The sequence below is a fragment of the Schistocerca cancellata genome, chromosome 2 (assembly GCF_023864275.1).
Source record: "Schistocerca cancellata isolate TAMUIC-IGC-003103 chromosome 2, iqSchCanc2.1, whole genome shotgun sequence".
NCBI classification, from domain to species: Eukaryota; Metazoa; Arthropoda; class Insecta; order Orthoptera; family Acrididae; genus Schistocerca; species Schistocerca cancellata.
The window spans coordinates 1,034,195,061-1,034,204,024 of record NC_064627.1 but is presented as its reverse complement, the minus strand read 5'-3'; the positions used below and the strand labels follow the sequence as shown (position 1 = coordinate 1,034,204,024).

The 8,964-nt window shown below is 44.2% G+C and overlaps 1 pseudogene; it reads right to left on the bottom strand.

Moving 5' to 3' along the window:
* Positions 1 to 4,090: 4,090 nt before the first annotated feature.
* Positions 4,091 to 4,207, bottom strand: LOC126163717 (5S ribosomal RNA; annotated as a pseudogene).
* Positions 4,208 to 8,964: the final 4,757 nt, after the last annotated feature.

Genomic DNA, 8,964 nt, shown 5'->3' with positions numbered 1-8,964 from the left:
TTGTTAGCACATCTGAACATACAAACAAATACGTAATCAGTGCCGTTTGTTGCATTGTAAAATGTTAATTACATCCGGAGATATCGTAACCTAAAGTTGGCGCTTGAAACCACCGACGTTCAGTTGCGTGTTGTAACAAACACTTCATTGCAGGGGCCCAAACAGCTGCAACATACATCGCGTTTCTATAGAATGATCTGCCAACGTTGCTCGAAAATGTTCCACTAGAAACGCGTCGACGTGTGTGGTATCAGCATGATGGTGCACCTGCACCTGCACCTGCACCTGCACCTTGACAGGATGTTCGACGGGCGTTTCATAGGACGTGGAGGACGCATAAATTGGCCAGCCCGTTCTCCTGATCTTACACCTCTGGACTTCTTTCTGTGGGGTACGTTAAAGGAGAATGTGTACCGTGATGTGCCTACATCCCCAGAGGATATGAAACAACGTATTGTGGCAGCCCGCGGCGACATTACACCAGATGTACTGCGGCGAGTACGACATTCATTACCCCAGAGATTGCAATTGTGTGCAGCAAATGATGGCCACCACATTGAACATCTATTGGCCTGACATGTCGGGACACACTCTATTCCACTCCTTAATTGAAAATGGAAACCACGTGTGTACGTGTAACTCACCCCTCATGGTAATGTACATGTGCGTCAGTGAAAAAGACCAATAAAAAGGTGTTAGCATGTGGATGTAATGTGCTGTTCCAGTCTCTCCTGTACCTAAGGTCCATCACCGTTCCCTTGGGATCCCTACGTAATTCGGTGCTCTCCGATACACACGATCGAACAGCGGAGGAGTGGTAGTCAAGCTTCAACTTTAGGCTACAATATCTCCGGATGTAATTAACATTTTACAATGCAACAAACGGCACTGATTACGTATTTGTTTACATGTTCAGATGTCCTAACAAAACTAATGGGGTTCTATTTTAAAAAACGTAGGTTTGTGTTAAAAAACATACTTCCGTGCATTTTTGTATGGTTTGTATTAAACAATTACACTAGCCCCTCTCCTCACGTTCGGTCTGTGGAATCGGTTCGTCAGTATTTGATGTGGTTTACGGAATATATCCAGCGGTAATGTTAGGTGACTCACCCTGTATACTGGTGAGCCAAAACATTATGACCACCTGCTTAATAGCGTGTTTGTCGATCTTTGGAACGAAATACGTCACTGATTCTGTGTGTCAAGGATCCGACAGGCTGTTGGTAGGTTTGTGGCGGTAAGTGGCATTATATGTCTACGCACTGGTCATGTAATTCGCGTAACATAACGGGCCGCTGATTTGCAACGCAGTAATGGCGCCCGATAGCTATCCACAGATGGATCCAGGGGATTTACATCAGGTGAATTTTGTCGCCGATACATGAACGTGGGTTTACTTTAAATAGTCCTGAAACCACTGTAGCACGGTTCTGGCTCTGAGACGCTGACAGTTATACTGCTGAAAGATAACATTGCCGTCGGGGACATCAAGCGTGAAGGGATGCATATGGTTAGCAGCTATCAGCGTGTCCTCGATTACTATCACAGGTCCGTAGCAAAATACTGGTCCCTCCACCGTGCTTCCGTGGCTTGATGCACGTTTCGAACCGTCGTTCAACTCGATCACGGCGTTTGTGGAGACCTAGTGTAGCAAAAATGTGATTCATCTGGAGAGCCAACGCTTATCCATTGAACAGCGATTGAATTCCCATGGTCCGCAGCAGTATATATAAGGTCGGCGGTATTTTTGTAAACCGGAAACACTACACAACCCGAACGTAATTTGTAAAGGACGTTTCAGGTTACCGTTCGTTGATAGCTTCTCTGACTCTACAGGGCACAATTACTATTCTCTCGAATTAGCCACTCAAGTAGCATCTATCACAAATTATCAGCTGCTCTTTGCAGTGTTGGTAAGTACTGACAATACAGATAAAGCTGAATTGATATTTGTGCTTTTGCATGGCATGACTGCTAATACGAGGTGCATTCAAGTTATAAGGCCTCCGATTTTTTTTTCTAATTAACTAGTCACCCGAAATCGATGAAACTGACGTTACTTCTCGACGGAATCACCCATCATCCGTACACGTTTTTCACAACGCTGACGCCATGATTCCATGACAGCGGCGAAGGCTTCTTTAGGAGTCTGTTTTGACCACTGTAAAATCGATGAGGCAATAGCAGCACGGCATGGTGAATGTGCGGCCACGGAGAGTGTCTTTCATTGTTGGGAAAAGCCAAAAGTCACTAGGAGCCAGGTCAGGTGAGTAGGGAGCATGAGGAATCACTTCAAAGTTGTTATCACGAAGAAACTTATGCGTAACGTTAGCTCGATGTGCGGGTGCGTTGTCTTGGTGAAACAGCACACGCGCATCCCTTCCTGGACGTTTTTGTTGCAATGCAGGAAGGAATTTGTTCTTCAAAACATTTTCGTAGCATGCACCTGTTACCGTAGTGCCCTTTGGAACGCAATGGGTAAGGATTACGCCCTCGCTGTCCCAGAACATGGACACCATCATTTTTTCAGCACTGGCGGTTACCCGAAATTTTCTTGGTGACGGTGAATCTGTATGCTTCCATTGAGCTGACTGGCGCTTTGTTTATGGATTTAAAAATGGCACCCACGTCTCATCCATTGTCACAACCGACGAAAAGAAAGTCCCATTCATGCTGTCGTTGCACGTCAACATTGCTTGGCAACATGCCACACGGGCTGCCATGTGGTCGTCCGTCAGCATTCGTGGTACCCACCTGGATGACACTTTTCGCATTTTCAGGTCGTCATGCAGGATTGTGTGCACAGAACCCACAGAAATGCCAACTCTGGAGGCGATCTGTTCAACAGTCATTCGGCGATCCACCAAAACAATTCTCTCCACTTTCTCGATCATGTCGTCAGACCGGCTTGTGCGAGCCCGAGGTTGTTTCGGTTTGTTGTCACACGATGTTCTGCCTTGATTAAACTGTCGCACCTACGAATGCACTTTCGACACATCCATAACTCCATCACCACATGTCTCCTTCAACTGTCGATGAATTTCAATTGGTTTCACACCACGCAAATTCAGAAAACGAATGATTGCACGTGTTCAAATAAGCAAAACGTCGCCAAATTAGGTATTTAAAACAGTTCTCATTCTCGCCACTGGCGGTAAAATTCCATCTGCCGTACGGTGCTGCCATCTCTGGGACGTATTGACAATGAACGCGGCCTCATTTTAAAACAATGCGCATGTTTCTATCTCTTTCCAGTCTGGAGAAAAAAAATCGGAGGCCTTAGAACTTGAATGCACCTCGTAGTGCCTTTTTTTCTTCCAGTTCCATAGTAATTGTGGAATCCAGTTAACGTTCTCAATTTAGAAATCATGAAATATGAATATCGTGGTGTCCATCCGAAATAACCCACTTCTCCTGAGGACGTACGTATGTGTCATTTGTTAGCTGATTTACTTGACATTCATTCGAATGTATCGACATTTCGTTTGAAATTGTGGATAAGTATAGGAAAAAAATGTGACGATTCCTTGAATTGTGGTTAGGACGACGTCAGTTGTGCAACAGTTCTGAAGAAGAATACATTCCAAGCCAGAAAAACATGTGCTGCAACAGCTTTCAGCAACAAAGAAAAGGCAGTGAAATATTTGTTAAACGAAGGAGGGAATAAAATGGTTAAACTTATGCAATGTGAAAAGGCGTTTTTGTTTCGTAAAATCGGAGGGTGAACTGTACAAATGGAAGAATGAATTACATGAATTAAGAAACATGTGCCAAACGGAAACCCGAAACCATCTGAATGAAAAACTGTCTGAAAGATTTAGAACTGCTCGAGAGAGGCTGTGCACCGTTACCGATGGAGATTACGAGACGGCGCCCGCCGAATTGCATCTTACATAAAGCACTCCGTCTTCAGGCCTTGAGTGGCCTTCCGGGACCATCCGACCGCCGTGTCGGATGCGGATAGGAGGGGCGTGTGGTCAGCACACCGCTCTCCCGGTCGTTGTGATGGTATTCTTGACCGAAGCCGCTACTATTCGGTCGAGTAGCTCCTCAATTGGCGTCACGAGGCTGAGTGCACCCCGAAAAATGGCAACAGCGCATGGCGGCTGTATGGTCACCCATCCAAGTGCCGGCCACGCCCAACAGCGCTTAACTTCGGTGATCTCACGGGAACCGGTGTATCCACAGTGGCAAGGCCGTTGCCCGCATTTTACATGAAGATTGTTAATTTCCACGCTTCGTCAACCTGGCTACGCAGTTTCAAGAAATCGTACAGAATAGGAAGTCCCAAAATTACCAAGTTTACGTCACGTAAACATGTAGAGCAGCTGCCAGTGACAGACAATGCTATAGAGAAATTTATATCTGACATAAAGACGAAACTTGTTGTTATCCCTGCAACTGTTACTTATAACGCTGACAAGTCAAGTATTCGTGAAAGAACTGCGTGCACACCGCACTTTATCATTTCGGAATGAAAAAAAGATGGAGTCTGTAGCCCAATCAATGAATGCAATGACACATTCATATACGGTAAAGAGAGTAATAATTATGCGTGGTTTGCTGTTTCCGCAGCTATACAGGGTGGTCCATTGATAGTGACCGGGCCAAATATCTCACGAAATAAGCATCAAACGAAAAAACCACAAAGAACGAAACTTGTCCAGCTCGAAGGGGAAACCAGATGGCGCTATGGTTGGCCCTCTATATGGCGCTGCCATAGGTCAAACGGATATCAACTGCAATATGGTTTGGTGATATTTTTGGCTTCGAGGCTGGTTTATCAGCAGCTGCCCCCAGACGTCCGGAATTCAATGGGTGATGTTCACGTTTCCGGTAGTCTTTTCCCATCTTTCCTTCCTTTGTTCGTTGAATGCCTCCTGCAAATGGCTTCCTAGTCGCAGGTTACTTGTTTTCTGATATGGAAGAGTAAGCAGGGAGATGAACGAAACACTGTGATGAGAATATTGTGGGTATAGATTAATGTAGTCCAATTTGAGGTATGAAGACTGTGGTGGCGGATGGCGTAGTACATGGGATCACAGAGATTGTGGCCTGGAGGAATGCATGATCGAAGGATATATTGTGAAAACTGAGAGAAGTTGAAGGAGGAAATCCAGCTTGCACAAGGGTTGTGGAGCAGCCATTGAAGTTAAACATCTTGCAGTCGATATCACCCTCTGAAACTAGTTAGTCAACTTTCCTTTTAGTGGCAGTTTGGTAGCACCCATTCATTTAGGCAGGTACCCAGTTGGTTTTCATGTCCTCATTAATGCTGTGTATCAAGTGTGACATTTAAGCGGTGCTTTCAGTACGCTCCATTTAAGCCCTTAAGGCAAGTGGATAAGGCTGTGCAAAGAGAATAGCAGAGGTTTCACACTGTGTCGATAGCTTTAGTTGGCTTCCAGGCGGTCAGCCAATGGTAGGTCTCGCACTCGCAATGGTTCAAACGGGGAGAACGTTGACCCTGGGTAGGCCATCTTAGGCAGTGTGCAGAAGGAGGCCCCATAGAGCACATGTGCCTACGTTGGCGTCGGGGTATGGTGAGATAAACCGGTGAAGAAATGTGTTATATCATTGCAGATCTTGGGCGAAATGTCATATTTAACATAGAAAGGAAAACGTTGAGAGACGTGTAGCGAGGTGCCGGGGCTAGCAGTGTGTTTAACACTAAATTCTTCTAGAATCTACATATGTAAATGATGTTCTATGCCCCCCCCCCCCCCTATTCTAACTCCGACTTTTGCTGTTGCACATGGATTAAAAAGATACGCGAACTGACTGTAATCAACCCTGCAAGTGGAGTAGAAAAGAGTTTGGCACCTGCAATAATTTAATTTGATAAATAAGTTAAATAAAGGAAGGTTTCATTAACGTAGTGAGAAATGATAGGGTTGCTCTACCGATTAACAGAATGAAAGTTCTGTCCAAAATAACAATATAATTTATTAAGACTAAACAGAAAATAATAAACACAAACACATGAAACATTTACAATACATCAAACTGGCTCAAATTGGATACTCAAATAAACGCTGGAAGCTAACCCAACATTAATTGTTGCTACATTAGTGAGAACTCAGACAATGAACACCCAAGATAGAACAAAGTTAGAAAAGACGAACAGGCGCGCTCTGCTGAGCTCTGATTATCGCCTAGCAAAAATGCCTGCTTTGCCGGTGCTGCAGACGTACATTACCAAGCTGTCTTCTTAGCTGCAAGGACACGATCTGGCGTACTAGAAGCGACGGCTGGTTGCTTCGACGTCCCGTCGTGGTGATGATAATGTCGCGAGTATAGCCCGAAACAAATTGTCCTGGTCTGGTTGTTCCAGACTAAAGATTTCCTATCAATACAAATACGCCTCTGAGGGAGACGAAGAAGGCTCGCCACACAATCACTGACGGTACAGTGATTGATTTTCACAAGCGAAGTCACACAGTAACTCCGATACAGTCAACTTTAGCCAAAACTGCCCAAGACAGACAACATAGGCCGCTTGTACGCAGAACGCTCAATTGCCAACTGTACTCGGAAAGTTACGTTGAAGTCGAAACTTCAGCAACTTCGTTAAACAGTTACAATCAAATAAAAATATATTAGACAGCCAACGGAAGACAGGCTGTCCAGAGCAGCGAGAGCTCAGTGTTGTAACCTACTCCGACTGAAAGGCGAGAGCCGACTACCCCACAAGAGCAACCGTACAATACCGAAAACAGAACATTCCCGCCCCCACGACAGTGGCCGTGGTTAACCGTTCCAATCAGCAACTCGAAAACCAGCGGAAAATTTCACTCTATTGCCGGAGCACTACCATTCCACCAATGGAGATTCTTGGCGCCAATTTCCGCGCTGATTTTGCTACGTCACGGGGCTATGCCCCGAGCAATCACAATCACAGTTACTATTTTGCAGAAAGTGCGGGAATTTGCCCGCCACAACTGCCTGGGTACACAAGTCATTCCCACGCCTCGCTGGTAGCCCGCCAGAAAGTGTTTTCGCTAAGCTTCTGCGAAGTAACGGAATCTAGCCCAGCCGCTCCTTCTGGCCCCTGCGGGCGTGTCTTTTGACAATGTCGGCGTCTGGAAAGCATTCACTCGACTCCCTCACACCCGTCGGCTTACCCTTTCAAAATCAGCATAGCTCGCCTGTCACTGGACCACCCGGGTGACGAGAGACGCTGCATGGGAAGTCCGCATGTGAAGGAATAGCAACTTTTCACCACATGCAATTAGAGAGGAAAATCGTAAGATAGAAATATGAGAGTGGGCTCATGCCACCTCTCAGTGTAACTGTATTAATTTCGTCTCAATAGATTACTGAATTTTCGAACTTACGACCGTTAGCACATGGTACCGGTCATCATCAAGGCCCTTTCTGGTCGATCGTTAACTAAACGTTCTTCATTTCACAGAGTAGCAAAGGTGCTTTATTTTCATGTACTGGCTAATTAATATGTGGAAATTTTACTGATGTTTTCTTTGTGTGTTCGTGCTGGGAAACGGTTCACCTTCAATGTTTCCTGCACCTTTAACAGTCGCCAATTACTGATAACTCCTTTATAAGGGTAACACGACTCATTGAATGGGGTTTATTTCAACTCTTCTGGGTGACTACGGAACGAGTAACAGTTCGTTTATAATACCCATTTCAATTAAGATTTCAATGTATCTGCGCAAAAGTATTAACCGCAGCAATTGCCATTTGTGATTTACAGTGAGATTAGATAAATTCCTGGTATCTTTTTCAAATTTTTAGAGATTCTTCTTTGTACTGGTTTGATGGTCACACGTTTCGCACCAAACTAGACAGACAGTACTTATGCAATAGTAATTATAATTGTGTGGTCCCATTCAATGATTTGACCACTGCTAAGGGAGGTGGCTTTCCACTGACAGTAATTTTACGCATAAAAGATGATTAATATCTGTAGTTCCATTGTGATGAGCGGCAGTGCCACACGGTCCACCTTGTGTGGCCACCTAATTGTGTGCGATGTGCAGAGGCACATGGTGCAGTTTTAGGACACTGAGCAGGTGAATTATTATGTGTTGGATTTGCAACCTTTATTGTATGTGGAGCTGACGTGGAATTCAGATTGTTTCCATGTGAATAAATTTCATACTTAACTTTGCTTCTGTGTGAGTTAGCGCTGAGTGTTACTTGTACCAGTTCACTTTAGTACACCACCGCGGCAAAGTTCACAGCAGATTCAATTTGATTAGAGTTAACGAAGTAACAGGTCGCATAACCAAGTCACATTTCAATATTCGCAAGTAAGATAAAATTCCTGTCAGTTCTGTGTGTGTGTTTTGTTTGTGCCGTTGAAGTTTTTGAATTTGATTGTTCTCCATGTGGGGTGTTTTCTGTAATGCTTGTGTTCATTCTAAATTTCATTTAACTACTGTTTACGGAATTAAGAGGTAAAGAGCGATTAGTTGGAACATATTTGCATGTTCTGCTTAACAAGGCAACTGGGGTAAATTTTCACTTATTTGTGCTAACAAGAGCCATTGTAACACTCTCTGACTGATTATGAGCTAGGTTATTTTTGGATGAGACAATCAGTACTCATTTGCTAAGCCTCAAGATTATGTTTTGATGTTTATTTTATCATAGCTGGATACAGAGACTTTTGCATGTCATTGAATCGCGTCTGTTGTGGGCTGAGATTCATTCCGTTGCATACATCACCTACCTACTTAATAGTGTGATGTTCTTCATTCAGTTATAGGAGACCAAGAAAATCGCAGCTGAGAATAATTATTTGCAAGACGTGAAATGTGAAAAGTAATTAAGAATTCTATTTGTTTGATTGACGGTAACTGAAACTGCGAGGTTTGTTCAACGAAAACTATTTGAGATCTCTATTTGTGTGTTGACCATGAGAGTAACTGAGACTATGAGGCTTGTCTTTGGGAAATAAATACGGTCTGTATACCAATTTACCTAAGCATTGAT